This window comes from Polypterus senegalus, chromosome 2, assembly GCF_016835505.1.
Source record: "Polypterus senegalus isolate Bchr_013 chromosome 2, ASM1683550v1, whole genome shotgun sequence".
Taxonomy (NCBI): domain Eukaryota; kingdom Metazoa; phylum Chordata; class Cladistia; order Polypteriformes; family Polypteridae; genus Polypterus; species Polypterus senegalus.
The window spans coordinates 144,879,154-144,899,487 of record NC_053155.1 but is presented as its reverse complement, the minus strand read 5'-3'; the positions used below and the strand labels follow the sequence as shown (position 1 = coordinate 144,899,487).

At 42.9% G+C, this 20,334-nt stretch overlaps 1 protein-coding gene across 2 annotated transcripts in view; it reads left to right on the top strand.

Moving 5' to 3' along the window:
* asmtl (acetylserotonin O-methyltransferase-like) overlaps positions 1 to 20,334 on the top strand; it is a 132,137-nt gene that overhangs the window by 89,935 nt on the left and 21,868 nt on the right. The window lies entirely within an intron of this gene.

Below are 20,334 nucleotides of genomic sequence, written 5' to 3'. Positions count from 1 at the left end.
GGAGGCCACATGCGGTGCAGGGCAGGTTAATGTCATGTTCATGTCATGCACCTCCGAGCTACGTTGACTGTTCATAGAGGCATGTTTCTCACGGAGGTGAATTGCCATATGCAGCATGTGAGGGGTATCTCATGGGATCTTTAAAACAATCCTTTACAACTGAGGTTAAAACACAATGAAGTAAGCAGTCTTTAAAAACCGAGTTTTCGGTTACAACGCATGACCGCTTGCACCATAGCAAACTGTTTTACACACTACATACAGCAATTCGCATCCGCGACAAACATGCGTCTTCTTAGATGCTCCTGCAGGAACACGGAAGACGCTTCCCTGCCCACCAACACTCCTTTTCACCGCCCGCGTCTACCCTCGCTCTCTAGGCATTCACACTGCCTGCCCATGTGCCCGGACGCAAAAACTCACCGACCACCCAGTTAGCCCCTTTCGTTTGTGCTAGGAGTCCACATGCACGACTAAGCCACGTTGACTTTTCATTATTCTTTTTGGTTTCGACACCATGAAAAACCATGCGAAAGGAACAACGGCTCCCCAGAAACTCTACCCCTCCTCCCACGTGCTCAGGAACGCACCTCAGATCACTGCCCCCCAAATCAAACAGCTCATCAAACACATACTCACTCGCATTGGTCTGTGCTCCGGTCCAAACCCAGCTGTGAGCCACGTTGACTATTCTTTTGCCCTCCATGGCTGCCGCTTCAAATGTATTTCATGGAAACAACAATTCTTTCAATGTTATGGAAATTCCTGCTTCAGGTAACTGTTTGTTTCTGTCAGTCGGGTTTTTTTGGTGAAATGTCATTGACGAAACTGTTGCTCTCAAACTTCGTGACATGGCTCTTAGCTTTGTTTGCCAACATTGGGATAACTTCGTAACGTGATGTCCGTTGTTCTTAGTCACAGAGGCATTGTTATACAGTCTGCTCAACAATACGCTGATTACATGAATATGTCCGACTCTATGGTGCAGCGTGTCAAACGGTTTCGAGGGTATCCCATGGGATCCTTAAAACAATCCTTTACAACTGAGGTTAAAACACAATGAAGTGAGCAGTCTTTAAAAACTGAGTTTTCGGTTACGACGCTCCACCGCGTGCTCCATGGCAAACTGTTTTACACGCTACATACAGCAATTCGCATCCGCGACAAACATGCGTCTTCTTAGATGCTCCTGCACTTTGTTCACACCCCCCTCCCACCTCGCTACTAACGTGGTCAGGTGTCTTGGTGGATTATATATAGAAAGGCAGCCAAAACCGCACAGAGCAATGAAAAGTCTACAGTTCCATCTTTTCATTCACTTTCTGTTGTATCCTCAAACCCTCCCTTTTTAGACAACTGTGTCTTTCCAGAAGTGTTAAGCATTCAATAAATAATTATGCATGACATTGACCGTGTGTCTGCCCGGTGTGGGTAAGCCGTTGAGCCCCATTCGGCTGCAAACCGTGGAATTCCCACTGCGCGACTCATACGCTCCCAGGGCCGATCCTGGCGACGGGCAAAAGCGTGCCGCACGCGGGCGCCAAACTCAAAGGCGGCCATTGAGGAGACGCAGCAGCCGGCGACGCTGCGACGGGCGGCTGTCCGCCTTTGAATTTTAAAGTCTGAGAGCTGCCGACGACTATAGCAGCGGCGGCGTTTTCAGTGAGCAAAGTTTGACAAAGTTGCGTGTGGCGTGTATTGTAGTCGATGCGTTGATGCCTATTAGGGACTCCACATACATAGCGATTTGCTCGAGCGGCGGCAAAAGCCTTTGATGGTCGCCGCTCATCGCACGCTCTGTCTGAATGGTTCCATTGCTTACCATGTGTTTACGACACGCTCTCTAAATGTGTGTAGTCCCTTAGTCAACGTTCAACTTGCGTGTTTCATAGTTGCGTCGCGAAGGTGATAGATTTCATGTGAGACGCGTTCGTTCCTCAACGGGATTGCGAGTAAAGAGAAGCGGCAAAAGACAGCGGGGCTGTGGCGATCTCTGAATTGACTGTCACTGTGTGCAGAGCTGCCTGTCGCTTAGAACGATTAAATAAACCGCTTTCTAATCTAGGCTGGTTTGAAATTAATCGCTTGAAATTAAATTTTATTTATACATCCCGACTCTAACCCTAACACCGTCTTAATCCTGTTTGAAGTAGTACATGTAATAGTAATATCCGTCATATCATAATAGAAAATAGGTACGTAGGGCGGCGAAACCACATTCGCACAAAGGCGGCCGTCTACCCAGGATCGGCCCTGACGCTCCCACTGGTTGCGTCGCGACAAACATGCGTCTTCTAGATGCTCCTGCACTTTGTACACACCCCCCTCCCACCTCGCTACTACCGTGGTCAGGTGTCTTGGTGGATTATATATAGAAAAGCGGCCAAAACCGCACAGAGCAATGAAAAGTCCACGTCAGTCACATGTACATCTGGACTGTGTAAAGACGATGACTCAAGTGACAAGTTGGAGGTGGGCACATGACCGGGCAGTACATACTGAACGAGAAATCAGCAGACTAGCATGACGGACGGAGCTGAATGGACGTCCTTCTCTCCTCCCGTTCCACTCTCCGCGCCGTGAACCCCCATCCCTCCGTCTGGCAGCAGAAGGCGCGAGGACGATCCGCCGGTTTTCAGTCACGGACGATTGTGTGTTGGTTCGTTCCGTGCATTGTTACAATGTTGCTTTTCTTGCCGATTTATTACATTACCGATTTTTCAGATGTTAATTTCCTCCCTGTGCTTAAAATTCATTAAAAAAACCGGCCCGATTATGCGGCGTATGGTACGCCGCGGGTTGGCTAGTATACTATATAGGGCTATAAAGTATACCCATGCACCCTTTTTTTTCTCAACATTACAGATTGCTATTTTTAGTTAACATACTATTTCCCGGAAAATAAGACAAGGTCTTATATTAATTTTTACACCAAAAGATGCACTGGGGCTTATTTTATAGGAGATGTCTTATATTTATTTATATACAACAATATACATTGTGACAGGTAGGGGGCGCTTTCGTCCCCTCGAACCCTCAGACCAGATGCCAGACACCAGATAAAAGTCCAATAATTGAATTTATTACAATTATAATGTGCACAAAGCACCCTACAATCCACAATACTCATACAAATCACAATACTAAATCAATAATCAATACAATCCTCCACTCCCAGACGCGTTGCCACCCTTCCTCCCAGCTCAGCTCGTCCGCCTGGGATTTCCCAGAGTCCTTTATAGTCCTTGACCCAGAAGTGCTTCTGAACCCTCAGTCCATGTGACTCCCCAGCACCTCTGGGTCAGATCAAAAGCTCTTCTTTTTCATCCCGGAAGTACGTAATTTCCTCTGTCCCTGTGACCAGGACGTATTTCCGGGTTATAGGGCACATAAAAGTGTCTGAGCCTCTCTGCAGCCGTTCCCTTGCGGCCCCCATGGTATCCAGCAGGGCTGTGAAGGAAAACTCCAATATCCATGATGCCCTGCTGGAATTTGGGGCACCTTCATGCTGCTGGAAGGGCTCCATCTAGCAGCGTGGGGTTATTGGCCGGGATGAACGGCCAGCCATATCTCACAACATTTATCCAAATACAGCCATGTCATCTTCTTCTGGAATACTGTCATAACTCTCCACATTCAAACTCTGAATTCCAGCCTGAATTTCTTGCTACTTCAGACGCTTTTATGATCCTACGGGATCAATGTGCGTGATTCGAGTTTTGAGGAATGGTTTGATGTGGTGAAGCAAAATGCTGACATACAAATGCATTTGTGGTGCTTTTATATTTAAGCATTGCATAATCGCAATTGTAACGACACAATAAAGTTTAAAAATCTCACATACCATCTTCTGTGCCATCTTTTTTTTTTACCTTCACAATAGTATCGGAATGTACGGTGGCGTATTTGAGCCACAGAGAAAAAAATTAAGGACATGGTGAACTTGTCTGTTTTGTGATTAAAGTGGAAATTTCAGCTTTAACCCCGAAATGTCCACTTTAACCTCGTAGTTTATTTTATCACTAGCAAAATACCCGTGCTTTGCAGCGGAGAAGAAGTGTGTTAAAGAAGTTATGAAAAAGAAAAGGAAACATTTTAAAAATAACGTAACATTTGCTTTCTATTTGTTTGCATAAGCACAGTCCTTCACCAACAATTATTTAATGTTAGCTCAGACCCGGCACTTAAAAGTTTCAGTCGCACTTTTGCTGAGTTTGTGCCAAACACTATTCTATCTCTGACCATCTCATCTTCGTTTGCATAAACACAGTCCCTCACCAGCAATTTTAACTCGGTTACAAAGTGATCAAAAGTCTCATTTATACCCTGTGTCCTCTCAGTAAATTTGTATCTCGCGAATATCGAATTCATCTTAGGCATGACAAACGCCAGTGGCAGCGTGTCTATGAACTTAATTTAAAGTTAAGCTTTACACCTTGCTTTCCTATTCGTTTGCATAAGCACAGTCCTTCACCCGCAAGTTTAACTCCGTTACAGCAATTTTAACTCCGTTACAAAGTGATCCAAAGTCTCGTTTATACCTCGTGTCTTCTCATCAAACCTGTATCTCGCGAATATCGTATTCATCGTAGGCAAGACAAACGCCAGCAGCAGCATGTCTATAAGCTTAATTTAAACTTACGGTTCACACCGTGCTTTGTTTCCGCAGTAGCTGCACTTATGAATATGCTTGTATACGTCACTCGCTTCATATTCTTTTGCTGCCGTCTCAATTGTGTAATGCGTTTTTTGTTCAGCGCTCTTTGGAGCTCTTGCTTGTTGTCTGCGTACTGCGTTCACAGTCATTCACGTTAGCCGCTCGAAGTCCATGCATCGAAGGTTCTCAGCTGTGCTAGTGCTATCTCGTGTGATCTTGCGATGTCCATGGCTTTATTTAATGTTAGCTCAGACCTGGCGCTTAAAAGTTTCTCTCGCACTTTCGCTGAGTTTGTGGCAAACACTATTCTATCCCTGACCATCTCATCTTCGTTTGCATAAGCACAGTCCTTCACCAGCAATTTTAACTTGGTTACAATGTGATCAAAAGTCTCGTTTATACCCTGCGTCTTCTCATTAAACTTGTATCTCGCAAATATCGTATTCGTCTTAGGCATGACAAACACCTCAAAACGGTCATAATAAGTTTTCAGTACCTTGGCTTCCTCCTGGGTGAGAGTCCATGTGTTAAAAATGTCTCTTCCTTTTTCCCCAGTCCACAGGAGCAGGTAGCTGCATTTGTCACTCTCATCTTTGCCTTTTGGCGGGCTAGAAAACATCAGCTCCACGTGCTGTCAGAACTTTTTCCATTCTCCCGGCAGGTTAAGAGAATCCCAGTCAATTCGTGGCGAGGGAACTCCAACAAAATCCATGACTGTCCTCTATTCTGACACCATGTCTTGTTTTCACAAATTGTGAAAAATGAAATGATGGCGAGACTTTCTTTTAAAGTATGCAGGGGAACTTTATTTTTTACACCTCTTACATTCACGGCATCCGTGCTGTAAATTAACTTCCATAATAGTAACCTTGAGGTCCCTTTTTCTGGTGCCTTCCTGATGACATAGGTGCCTAAAGCATGCCTGATAATAATACATTTCAATGACATATAAATATTACAGTGATCACCTCAATAGACATCTCACCACCCAAATCGATACTCATGAATCTATGTTTAACAGGCATTCCCGGTATTAACTTTTTGATTTGCCTGCGAATATTTAGCGGCAGCGTGTCTATGAACTTGTGAAATTGCCCACGAGTATTTAGCGACAGCATCTCTATGAACTTGTGGATTAGCCCGTGAGTATTTAGCGACAACGTCTCTATGAAGTTGTGGATTAGCCCGCGAGTATTTAGCAGCAGCGTGTCTATTAACTTGTGGATTTTTCTGCGAGTATTTAGCGACAGCGTCATGAAGTTGTTTCCGTCTAACTGCATCAGAAAATGTAGCACGATGTCTGACACGCCTCCTTTTTACTGTTTTCTCAGAGCTTGGATTGCTGCTGATGGATGGCCTCATATGGGCAGGCAGTCAATTACGTGGGAGGCTTGGGGATGGGAGACACGATATAGGCAGGCACCCAACAGAGTGGGAGGCATGGTGATGTGGGACGCAACTCTGCCTCATACGGCGACCGAGCTGCAGGCTATGGCCGTATATATATATATATATATATATATATATATATATATATATATATATATATATATATATATATATATATATATATGTAAGTAGGATTCAGTTATGACCGATATGCGTAGAATTTCGAAATGAAACCTGCTTAACTTTTGTAAGTAACCTGTAAAGAATGAGCCTGCCAAATTTCAGCCTTCTACCTACACGGGAAGTTGGAGAATTAGTGATGAGTGAGTCAGTCAGTCAGGGCTTTGCCTTTTATTAGTATAGATATATAGTGGACTACAAAATGTAATTGTGGCATGATTAAATGTTTGTTATATCATCTTTATCAACAGATACTTTTTAAAGAAGATCACATCTTGATACAGTATGTCCACATACTGTATTTAAAAAAAGAAAAAACATTTCTTTGGGTGTACTTACTTTTTCATATAACTGTATTTATTGTACATTTGCTTGAGAGTTATTTAATAATTTAGCACTTGTGGACACTAGAGGGCACTCCACCTCCCCAAACCCAACACAACAGATACTAGGTACAAGTTAAAAGCACAAAGAGCTTATTTATTTCGTAAAACTCTTCATACCAGCGTTTCCCACCATCACAGCCACAAATATATAATTGGCACAGCAAACCAGGCATTTTTCTCTCTCTCTGTCTCTTGGTCTCTTTCTTCTCCACTCCTTCCAGCTAGCATCATCCTCTTTACATCTGACTCTGGCTCTTCCCTGTGAGGCCGGCAAGTCCATTTATATTGGCCGACCCGGAAGTGTTTCTGCTATTCCGCCCATGTGATCTGCAAGAACTTCAGGGACAGGCAGAACCTCATACCATACGGCTTCTACATTTTCACAGCACCCACAGTACCCAACAGGGCTCAGATATAGAACTCCAAGTCCCATGTGGGAATCCGGGGCACCGCTGCAATCCAGGGGAGCTCCCATCTAGCGTTCTGGGGGTGGTAGTGTCCTAAAGAAGCTGCCGTTCCCTATCCTTTCATTTATTAGGTGTCCCGGCTGGGTTGGGGTGCCGGTTGTCCCTTACACACTATATTTAAGATCTGATCAATAATTCATACAGTTAGGTCCATAAGTATTTGGACAATGACACAGTTTTCATAATTTTGCCTCAGTATTCCACCACAGTCGATTTGAAATTAAGAAATAATTACTTGATTGAAGTGTAGACTTTCAACATTAATTCAATAGGTTTAACAGAAATATATTATGAGCCATTTAGGAATGACAGCCATTTGTACAATCACTTTCAGGGGCTCAAAAGTAATTGACAGACAAGCTGTTTCATAGCCAGGTGTGAGTAGGTCCCTCATTATTGCATTAACTATTAAGCAGGTAGAAGGTCTGGAGCTGATTCCAAGTATGGAATTTGCATTTGGAAGCTGTTGCTGTGAACTCTGAATAGAAGGTCCAAAGAGCTGTCCATGTAAGTAAAAACAGGTCATAATTAGGCAGAGAAAACAAAACAGACCCATCTGAGAGATAGCAGAAACACCAGGGGCCTCATGTATAAACGGTGCATACGCACAGAAATGTTGCGTAAGAACTTTTCCACTTTCAAATCGCGATGTATAAAACCTACACTTGGCATAAAGCCACGCACTTTTCCACGGTACTTCATACCTTGTCGTACGCAAGTTCTCCATTCGGTTTTACAGACTGGCGGCACCCAGCGTCAAAGCAGTGCTACTGTTCCTGTGTGGTTACTCTTTATTTTTCTGACGCGGCTTTATAAATACATTGAAACTAACCGCATATTGTTTATTAGTGTAACGCATCTGATTGTAATTAACTTGTAACAATATAATAGTCCAGGGAATAGCCATAGTATTCCAAATACCAACTACCATAACTGCTTTAGTGTTGTTACTCTAACTGCACCTTCTTCTTTCAGCTGCTCCCGTTAGGAGTTGCCACAGTGGATCATCTTTTTCCATATTACTCTCACTGCACCACTGTATTTATATGACTGTATCTGAGTGTGAATCACAGCAGCAGCTGATCGGAAAGAGAATTATCGATATACAGCTTCAAGTACACGCTGTCTCAGCCACGGCAAAACGTTTCAAAGCCTTTCTTGTACAGACCTCGCGGTTCAGAAACAGTTTCATCCCAAGAACTATAAACGCACTCAATCAGTTGCTCCTTGTAGAACTGTTTGTACTTATGAGTACAATCATCACACTGTAAACTTGCATTACATTATAATATCGCACAACTTGAGCCACTTTATAAAGCGCGTATTTACATATGATGACAATATCATTTTTAAGGTGAAATGCAGCAAAATATGTTTATTATATTATACAGATACAACTTTAACTTCGTTTAAATAATCTATATTCTTCACTGGGAGTGTCGTGAAGGATAGAATAATTAAACATGTACTACGAAGATATTTCAATGTTCCTTAAACGTTTTGAAGAATCGGCGCTCCCCAATTCTGATTAGGTATTTGGGGAAAGAAAAGCAATAACTGCAGTGTCGGCCAATATATATTGAATATAAAACAGAAAGGGAAAATAACAACACAGCTAAAAACGCAGCGACAAATTTCGGCAAAAGTTAAATGCTTGTGTCATGAGCACGAGGCGGCTATGCAGTGTCTGCAACGGACGTGGCCATCCACCCTGCATAAGCTACCTTACTGACATTGGCGGGCTTAATGAGCCACCGATTCTTCCTCTGCTCGGTGCCACCACAAGCCTAGAGCCACCCCTGAGTAATGCTGCAATAAATTATTTCATCGAAGGTCGCACACAATCACTGCGCAGTGAAACTCATGTTTAATAACGTGTTTTAAATCCTATCATGATATCATCATCATATACATCTCAGTATTTTAGTTATTCAGAAAACTGTAATATCATGAATGTAATGGATTATGTGTCCAGTTGGAGGAAGAGAGCCGGTTTAAGAAGCAAGTACACTGCAAAAAACGAAATTTAAGCAAGTGAAATGTACTTATATCAGGACATTAAATCTTTTTTTCCTTATTGTAAGAATTATTGACTTGTCAAAAAACTTGTATTTACAATTATTTAGCATGTCTTGAGAAATCTTGTCAAGTACATTTTGCTTACCCCATTGGCAGATTTTTTTGCAGTGTAGTGATTCACACACATAGAGCACATAGAAGATCAAATGCAAAACAAAGCATATAACATGCTGCTTTAATTACGATATGATTTGAGAAACTGGTTAATTAAACGATTTTAAGATGAAGTTTATGATGTTCTACTTTAATGACAAAATAAACTACGTGATTAAAGTGGAAATGTTGAGATTGAAGTTGACATTTCGTGCTTTTTCCCCACTGTGTGCCTTTTTTTTCTCTGTACCCTAATAAGCTTTCATATGACACTCAGATAGTGGGCTACAACTCGCCGTTTCACGGCGACATTGATATGTGATTTCTTTTTTATTTCCAGCACTGTTCGATTTTGTGAACGTGAGCTTTCAAGTTTCTCCAACACGCTATGTCACTCGATCAACTTCCTTTTGTTGATTATACCACGGCTTATTTGAACAAATAGTATGTTTTTCCTTTGCCTCCACTTCGTATTCACTGAAATTCTTATATTTTCCCCCGTGCTTTTCCCATTGTCTTTTCACAGAAGGCTGAGCTTAAGGGCGATTTATATTGATTTGCATATTCAAAGAGGCGTAATTCTGGGAGGAGTTGGGCGTTACATAAAGCACGTGCACGAGCGTTACTTTTCATGCTGATCGGGATTTATGTAGCGGAAGAACGTGGAAGTTGGAGTACGCACAGATTCCTGCATCTGGATTTTTCTGTGCGTAAGCACATTTCGGCTTTTGTGCTTACGCCATGTTATAGTGCGAGTTCTACGCACGGCGTTATACATGAGGGCCCAGGAGTTGTCATATTGACCATCTGGTATATTCTTAAAGACAAGGAATTCAGTGGCAAGTTCAGCAACACCGGAAGGCATAGACAACCATGGAAGACAGCTGTGCTTGATTATCACAGAATTCTTTCCTTGGTGAAGAAAAAACAATTCACGACATTTAGCCAAACCAAGAACACTTTCTAGGAGGTAGACCTGTCATTGCCAAAGTCTACAATCAAGCAAAGACTTCACGAAAGTAAATCCAAACCTGATGGCAGAAAGTCCAATGAACAAGCAGCACCTGAAGATAATTGCAGTTAAAGGCTTGGCAAGTTATTGGTAGGATGGAAAACCAGCACTTGGAGAATGCCATGGCTTCTAGACTTCAGGCAGTCATTGACTGCAAACATTTTTGAAGCAAGTATTGAAAGTCATCATTATATTATTTATTATGTTAATTTGTTCAAATACTTTACGGCCCCTGAAAATTGGGGGGACTACGTATAAAAATGGCTGTCTTTTCCAAATGGCTCATACAATGCATTAAATGCCTTAAATTAAAACTGCAAGTTTACACTTCAATCACATCTTGATTGCTTTATTTTAAATCAAAAATTGTATCACTGTCCAAATACTTATGGACCTAACTGAAGGAGACAGCCAGATAGTCCTAAAAGTAATATTAAACAAGAGGTCTAAAACGTGATATATGATTACTGTCACTGGAAGTAGAATTCCAATTTACTTTTTGATTGATACTCTGAAAACTTTTAATTTTCTGCTTTTGAATATCTGAATATCATTAAACATAAAAAAATTGTGGACAATACAAAAATATATTCATAGAACATGCAAACTATTTTTAAAGAAGGTAGTACTAGTGTAGTCCATTTTTGTGGTCAATGATAATATTTATATCCTTGTGATTGCATTTTTATATTGCTAACTGTGAAGAATTTCCTGACTGTGGTGCTGGCTTTGTCCAAGTGGGAGTAGGGTCTGTGGAGAATATAGATGAGAGCATCTTCCACACCTATATGTGTATGGTAGACATACTGCAGTGGATACAGGTGTTCTGAAACTAGGATCTGTAGCTGTTGTAGGACAAGCTTTTGAAAGATCTCCATGATGTTTAATCTAAGAGAAACTGGTCTGAAGTCCTTGGGATCACTGGAATGACATGTCTTTGGCACTGGGAACACACAGGATGTTTTCCACAGCTGAGGAACTTTCTGTGAAGACAAGGAAAGGGACAACAGGTGTTGTAGAACCCCACAGAACTGGTTAGCACATGTTTTCAGCACCCTGGGGCTGATTCCATCTGGCCCTGAAGCCTTGCTTCTGCAGAGTTGTCTCGGCTCTCTCCTTATTTCATCAGCAGAGACACAAAGTCCAGATAGTGGAGAGGAGCTGGAGACCACAGGTGTGATGTTATTGTGGGGGAAGGTTGTGCAGGGTGCAGATGGCAGTTGGGATTCTAGAGCTTCTACAGTTCGTTCATAGGGGCTTGCAGTGTTGGGAGAAAATTATACTGACAAGAACAAGTCAAATCTGTTGAAGAACTGATTCAGTTCATTAGCTCTTGTGGACACTTTTTCTCTAGTGTTGTTTCTTGTGACTGAAGACAGAGAGATATAATTAAAGTTAGTAAAAAATCTTTTATTAAATACACACCAGGCAAGGGTAAGATGACAGAGAAGCACAGTCCTAGGACACCTGCCCTTCATCTGCCTCGAGGGGTCGGTATCCCAAATCTTTTATAGGGCCTTTGTCTTATGACTTTGGTTGCACAAGAATTTCAAACCGTTACATCTTACAACATTTTGCTTGGATCAGCATTTACCACATCCTTTAAGTTCATCAGTTGGTCACTTGTGGTTTTTTGTTCGTTAGGAGAAACAAGTTTGCACTTGCACTATAAAGACAGGTTCTGCGTGGCTCTATCATGTATACCAGATTGATCAAACTGATCAAACTATTTATTATTTTTCCACATTCCCCCCTTTTGAACAATCTGGGTATGACAAGGAATAAAGGAAAGTTAGACAGCGGAGGTAAAAAGTGGGGAAGGGGGAAGGGGACGAGGAAACTGAAGAAGCAAATTAGAGTATACGTTCTTCGTGTAGCATATAGGCCTTGGCCATAGAAGCAGTGAAATATTTGGATATTATATAGCGAATAAGAGGAATAATGCAGCAGCCTACAAGGAGAAGAACAATAAATACTACTGCCAAAGAAATAAATGCTGATTTTAGCCATTGGCCCCAGGACCCGAAAGTGGAAGTAAACCAATGATCCCAAGGGTTAGGGATGCCAGAGTTAGCGGCAAGTTCATTAGAAAGGGCAGTGAGACCGGCTAATGCACGAGTGATAGAGCCATCAGGAGCAGTATTATTGGGAATGTAGGTGCAGCAAGTGTCTCCAAACATTGCACCTTTCTCTGCTAAAAGCATATCTAGGGCCAACCTGTTCTGCCAGGTCATTAGAGAGGTACGATCCAACTGCTCATGAATTCCTTCAACGGCATCTTTTGTGAAGTTGAGGAATCGTTGTTGGTTATAATACAAATAATTGATCCAATCGACATTTTTATTGATGGTGATCTGAGGTATTATGGACTCAAACCCAGCAGCTACCTGATCCCTGGCTTTAAATTTATCTGGGACTCCTCTGGGACTCCTATGGAATCAATATATACTCCTGGGCCGTGTAGGGAGAAACTGGAAGAAGAATCTGGGAGAGAACGGGTTCGGCGGGAAATAGTGGAGAGCTGGGAATAAGAGGGGTGATACGGAGAGTGTGAAGAGGGTAAGGTCAGTAATCGGAAGGGCATGACCAGCTGTATAGGGGCACAAGTGCCAGACCAATCGAAAGGCAAGATATCAAATAGTTTTGACCTGCGGCACATCCACCAAATATCAGACCTAGGGGTAGTTTGGGAAAGCAAAAACTTTGAAAGAGTGGAATTAAAAGAGGAGGAGTCAACATGGAAGGTCTGGGAGCAGAAGGAAGAAGGTAATTCTCCTACCCAAGCAGTTCCATTTGATTTAAAGCATGTGAAATTACCTTCGTGAGATTGAAACATGGGGGTAATCATATGATGGGTGGGGGGAAAAAGGGAAGATAGATTAGCACATTCGAATTAGTGGGGATTTTGGGGCTAGTAAACAAGTAGAGAAGACAAGGTAACCCAGTGGGGTCAGAAATGTTGGATAGTGGGAAAGGGACTGTAGCTAAATGAGAGCGTCGCTGCACAAGCGTAGCAATGTGAACGGTTAACCTGTTTTGCTGAATAGATTACCCACTGCAACCATCTATTTTGATCCCCATAGCCTGTCTCCACAGAGAAAGTGCTGGTTAAGGTATTTAGATGCAAAATCTGAACCAGGGGTGATTCATCATGTGGAGATACAGTGGTGAGAAACTGAGTAAGAGAGGGGGACGAGGGAGAGAGAGAAGGTGTCCTAACCTTAATTTGAAAAAATCCTCGGGGATCATAACCACTTGCATATGCAGCTAAGACATAAGTTCCTGAATCATGCAGAGAAGGATTCTTCAGAGTAATGATTAATGGATTACAATGATTCTCGGCACACTCATGAGGGGCGTGTCCCTTTAAAATAGAGAATCGAGTTTTCAGGCCATGCTGTGTAGCCTGCCAAGGTTCATAACCCCAGTCATTTGGTCCTGTATTTGCAAACACATCGCTCCAAAATCCACATTCAGAGTCCTCTGAGGAGGAACCTGAATCAGAGTCATACCAAGGGTAGCTTACACAAACATATTTGTCAGGCCATTCCCATTGTTCCTGTCTGCCAGTACAGGGGGCAATTGCACAAAAATCAACCTGGAATGAGGCAGTTTCTTCCACCTGGAAAGTCAGTGTCACCCGTGAAGTGGATAATGGAATGGAAAACAATAAGATTATGTATATTAAGGGTGCCATCTTTTGCAGTGTGAAGTGTGAATCCAGGTAGGCAATCCTTCAACCTTTACGGCGTGTGGTGTAGACAGAAGAACTTGGAACGGTCCTCTCCACCTAGGCTGATGCCAATGTTTCCTCCGGGTATCTCGAACCAGAATCCAGGTGCCCAAGGGAATCGGCGAGTCTTCAGATGGAGGGCTGGTTCTCCAGGCCTGATTAACCTGCTCGTGGACTTCCTTCAGGGATGCTCGGAGACCTGTAAGACTAGAAAGAATATCATTGTCCACGGTATGCAGGTTCACATTTCCTATAACCATGCCAACGGGCATGGGTCGTCCGGTCAGAATTTCAAACGGCGATAGTCCCAATTGTCGGTGTGTCCGTCCCTTCAATCCCATTAGGACCAGGGGCAGAGCGTCTGGCCATGATAAATTGGTTTGTTCACAAATTTTTTGCAAGTTTAGTCTTTAGGGTGCCATTGCATCGTTCTCGATACCCCACTTTGTGGACCAGTAATGATGTACTTTGCCAGGTGATATTTGCAGTAATGATGTACATTGATTTGCAGCCAGGAATAATTTCTTTAATTCATGTTATAATGGAATTCTACAAAGTGAGTACCATTGTCTGTTTGTAACTCCATTTGGAGGTGTTCAAATGGACCCATCGGGTTAGGAGTAACGGTGGGACTTACCTGTGTGCCTTTTCCTACATTAAACCTTTGACATAATGCACAGCGTCTACAGAATTGCTGTGCATATGTATAGAAGCCTACAGCTTCCCAATGTTTTTCAACATCCCGGACCCTGGCCTCTTTCCCAGCATGGTCGAGGCCATGGGCTATTTTGCCATACCTGGAAAAGAAGCCTTTGGGAGAAAAGGTTTGTTAGTTTGCTTATGAGTCCAGACTCCATCAGAGAGGGACCCTTCTTTGGACCATTTTTCTTTTCGATGTCCGTGGCTGCACTCTGTAAAGAAATAATTTGATTATCAGGGTCCTGGTCATTTCTCTGTTGGAATAAAGAGATTGGTGTGTTACTGTGTGCAGCCTTTTTAGCAAAGTAGTCTGCTAATTCATTTCCTTTGCTGACAGGATCCTGTTTTCCTGTGTGAGCTTGACATTTAACAATCGCTAGCTTTGATGGTTTAGTTATGGCTTCTAAGAGGGATTCGATTAACTTTTGATGTTGGATGGGCTTGCCAGTACTGGTCTTGAATCCCTCAATTTCCATAATGCCCCATGATCATGGCAGACTCCAAAGGCATATCTAGAATCTGTATAAATTGTTATGATTTTTCCTTCAGACAGCTGACATGCTCTGGTGAGCGCTATTAATTCAGCTGCTTGTGCACTCAAACTTGATGAAATTCGATTTGCTTCCAGCAGGCGGTCCCCTTGGACCACTGCGTAACTAGTTGAGGGTGTTCCGTTTTCCAATCGCAAAGAACATCCGTCTACAAAAATAATTTCTCCAGTTTCTAAAGGTGTTTCCTGTAGATCTACTCGAGGCTTTATAACCTTTGCTATTTCTTTATGGCAATTATGCGGTTCACCTTCTTATCTGTTGGCAACAGGGTGGCTGGATTTAAAGTGGAGCATCTTTCAATCGTACGTTTGATACAGAGTACATTCTGATAGTGTATTGCCCTAGCAGTAGTGAGATGTGAGGTCTTAGCCTGTACTAAAATGGAATGTACAGCGTGAGGCACCTTTACTGTTAGGGGGCTCATGAGCACTATATCTGTACTGGCTAGCACAGCTTCTGTTGTGGCAGCCACAGCCCTAAGGCAAGGCGGAAGTGCTGCAGCCACTGGATCCAATTTTTCAAAAATATGCTATTGGCCTTTGTTTATCCCCATGTAACTGTGTTAAAACTGCATTCATATATCCCCCCTTTTCGTCCACAAACAGAGTGAATGGACGTAAAACAATCCAGTAAGCCTAACACCGGAGCTGAGGAAAGTGCGTTTTAAGTCACAGAGAGCCTTCTCAGCCTGCTCGTCCCATTGCACTTGACCAGAAAGAGGAAGGTCAGGGGTGTTTGCTAGATTTTGTAATGGCTGTGCTCTTTCAGTGAAATTGAAATCCATTGCCGGCAGTATCCTAAAATGCCCAATACAGACATAACCTGTTGTTTTGTGACAGGTCTAGGAAGCTTTTGAATGGTGTTAATGGGATCGCTAGAGAGCTCTTGTTCCATTTGTAATGTCATGACCTAGATATTTTACAGTCGTTTGAATTAATTGCAGTTTAGCCTTTGAAACTTTATGCCCATTTTCTCCCAGGAATAATAGTAATTTTTTAGTGTCCTGCTCACAATCGTCTTCTGTAGTACTGCATAACATAATATCATCTACATATTGTATTAATGTACTACCTCGGTCTGGCCAGAACCCTTCTAAACTTTGAGCAAGCGCTTGTCCATACACACAAGGGGCTTCAGTATATCCCTGAGGCATGACAGTCCATGTCCAACGGCGGTTTTGGAAAGTAAAGGCAAACCAAAATTGAGAATCAGGGTGTACAGGGACAGAAAAGAAAGCATTGGCTAAATCAATCACGGAAAAATAACGAGCAGAGGGAGGGATTGCAGAAAGAATAGTGGAAGGATTAGGAACAATAGGGGCCCTAGGAAAGATTGCAGAATTCACTTGTCGTAAGTCTTGAACAAAGCGCCATGAACCGTCAGCCTTTCTTACAGGTAAAATAGGGGAATTGACAGGGGAATATCTAATCGGAATAATCGCACGCGTTCACAAGATCAGAATGTACGGCGGAGATGCCAGCCTCTGCTTCGGGGACAGAGGATACTGAGCACGGTGCGGCGGAAGGAAGATTTCGGGTAGACCACCAGAGGCTCACAATGGGCTATCCTTCCATAATCATTCTTACCCTGAGCCCACAGTGAATCAGGAAGCATAGAGAGCCAAGAAGGGGTAGTAGTTTGCAATGAAAAACAGAAAAGGAAGTGCGGCACAATGCACGTGCACTAAAAATCAGTTTGAAGCACAACTTTAGTTATCAAATGGTCTGAGGTTTCGAAAATACCTGATGCCACCTGTAACCAGTCTGTTCTATTAAGACATTGTTCTACCCATGGTCCGATTTCCCCAATGTACAGTGCTTGATTTAGCTAAAGAAATATGAGGCACTGAACCACCAAGATAGAAAATATTCTGTGAGTATGTGAGATGAACATAAGCAGCAGCTTTGTGGATGAAATGAAAATACAAGGAATGTGAAGGGTTTCGGGCAGGTACCTGAAGAAAGAAAAGATTCCAGCCAGGGGTGTCTACTTCTGGGAAATATTGAGCAGTGCAATATAAGGTGTCAGGGGCTTGAGATTGGGAAACAAGCAGGAGGGAAATGAGTGAAGGGCTTTAAGAAGGATGGTGTGGGGAAACATTTCATTGAAATGGAGAGAGAAAGTTTTGTCATGAGATCCCTTCCTAAGAGGTTAACTGGACAGAGCTGATTTAAAAGAAATCGGTGTGTTAAAGTGGAATCACTGGAATGCAGCTGAACTCGAAGAATCTCTTGAGGCAGGGACCTCCTTCAGCGAAAGGGTTGAGCGCGTGGCTCCTGTGTCCACGAGGAAAACAGTTTCAGTGCCATTCACCAGCCAGCAAAGTCAATAATGGATCAGTCTCTGAATTATGGGTGAGCAAAGGCAGTTGAAGAGAAGGGCTGGGAGTCCCTGCATTCCTATGTCCATAGCCAGATAAGAGACCAGTCTCTGCCTTTCTTATACTTGTCCTTAATATTATTTTAACATGTTCCCATTGCGTAATAAAGGGACCTTCATCCTGGCCCGAGGCAACGCCTCGCTCCACTGCCACGGGTTTCCGTTATGCTGTCCATGATTGACAGTGTCCCATGTGGTGCCAAGCTTTCTCCACAGCACCTGAGTCCATTCTGCGGCATTAGGCTTATACATATCATACAGCTGCTGTAATTGTTCTATGAATTTTTTAAACACACCGATGACTTTGGGATCAGGCAATTCGGACACAACGTCCTTCAGCTCTTGAATGTCCCAGTTACGATGTATCATTACAGTAGTGGGGTTATTAGCTCCTGCAGGTTGCATTGAATCATGTCGGGGGGTTCTGGGATCTCAATCAGGGGCACTTCGAATAAGGGGCCTGTGGGTTTGGGGACTTTAAGGGGATTGAAAGGTGGTGTTTTGATTAGGGGCTGAAGGAATAGGGTTTGACTTCTAGTGCGTTGTGAAATGGAGGTTCTAGGATCGTGAAACCCACCTGCCGAACCCATTACGTTACTTTTGTCATTCCCCGGATCAGTGTGTAATGAGGGATCATAATGATATTCTTCAAAGAAACCAGACCCCAAGGGATCATCTTTTAATTCTGGTGCGGTGGGCTGGAGGTGGCGGAGGAGAAGGTGGGGTGTGGATGTGGATGGTGTAGGAAAGGTGGGGGAACAAGTATGGGATATAACGGGTCTTTTTTTTTTTTCTCGCTCGCTTCTTCCGCTTCTCATTCGACTGCGGTCCCGAATCTGCTTGCACTTTCTGTAAAGCTATAAATAACTATTTTTTTTCCTTCTAGTTTTAACTTTCTGCAGCCAATAATTCATTTCTGTACTGCCTTTAAATTACGATCTTTAATAACCAACTCCCATCTGTCATACATAACACGGACCTTTGTTACAACATCCTCGTACATTTCTACATACAACATCCTTGTGCATTTCTACATAATATTTTTCTAATTTCCTGAATTTCACTTGCGTCTCCTGTCCTTCCAGTGTCCATCTCCCTCACTTTGCTTATACCATTTCTTACACGCCTTCTTAAAATCTAACCCCGTCTTTTTCTCTATTCATTTTCTAGGAGACCCATTTTTTCTCGGCGTCTGTTGATCCCCGAAAATAATCCTTCTAGCATTAAAAGACTTTGAATCCTCGAGGCACTGTTTGGCAGGCTTGCTGTTATGTGTTCCCATTTTTCCCTTGCTTTTTCCTCCCGATTGCTGTGACAGATTTATTCCCTCTTGTCGTGTCCTATTCTCACTTCTGTCTTCAATGAACTACTAGTTTTTCTGAGTGTGCCACTCACCCGTTTCTAGTGTTCCCCTTAATATTCCCAGAAGTGGAATACCGAAGCTTTTCCTACGTTACTGTCACAGTGCTCGTAAAGCAAGTATTTATTTCCAGTATGCACTTATTTATTCTTCCCTTGTTTTATTAACCTGTTATTCCTCTATTCTATACTCTATCCTCTGTCCCATAGATTTGTCCGGGTTTATGGGTGTGCCACGCACCGGATCCCGTCCTAAATCCCCCTTTTTTAATTCCCAGAGGATAGTGTTCTATACTATCTTTCCCAACAGGAGTGACTTAAAACAAGGTATTTCTTTCCGTTTACTATTCCCAGTCACTTTTATACTCCACAGCAAGCCCGCCTCCAGTTTTATCTTTTTACGGAAACCCCCGATGGTACTTACCCCAGCCTGGGTGTTAGTCAGCTCTGTCAGGAAATCCTTCTCAGTCACCGTGGTTGTACCAGAAGGAGACCGGGGTCTCCTCACGCAGGAACCGTCTCAGGACAGGGCAGTCCTAACTTTTATCGGAGCTGCTTACTCTGCTGCCGGTGTACACTGTAGTGGCAGTCTGCTTCAAGAAGACAGATCGCTGAGGTCTTCCCGCTCGAGGAGTCAGCCGGCCGTCTCCTGCCCCACGTTGGGCGCCAAAAACTGTGGACACTTTTTCTAGTGTCGTTTCTTGTGACTGAAGACAGAGATATAATTAAAGTTAGTAAAAATCTTTTATTAAATACACACCAGGCAAGGGTAAGATGACAGAGAAGCACAGTCCTAGGACACCTGCCCTTCATCTGCCTCGAGGGGTCGGTATCCCAAATCTTTTATAGGGCCTTTGTCTTATGACTTTGGTTGCACAAGAATTTCAAACCGTTACATCTTACAACATTTTGCTTGGATCAGCATTTACCACATCCTTTAAGTTCATCAGTTGGTCACTTGTGGTTTTTTGTTCGTTAGGAGAAACAAGTTTGCACTTGCACTGTAAAGACAGGTTCTGCGTGGCTCTATCATGTATACCAGATTGATCAAACTGCTCAAACTATTTATTATTTTTCCACACTCTGCTCTTGTTCTCTTCCTCGCCATGTTTTACAGCCTGCTTGTAGCCAGTGATAGTCCTCAACCCATTCCACACTTCCTTCATGTTGTTTTGTTGTAGGTTTGTCTGTGCAGCAGACTTTCCCTTTTCAGAGTTGCTTCTTCAGTTCTGACTGCTCCTGCTTTATTTCATCTTTATCACCAGACCTGAGGGCATTAGTTTTCCTATTCAATAGAGCTTTCAAGTCTCAAAAGTTTAAAATGTTGTACTCTTGACTGGTTCTCCCTTT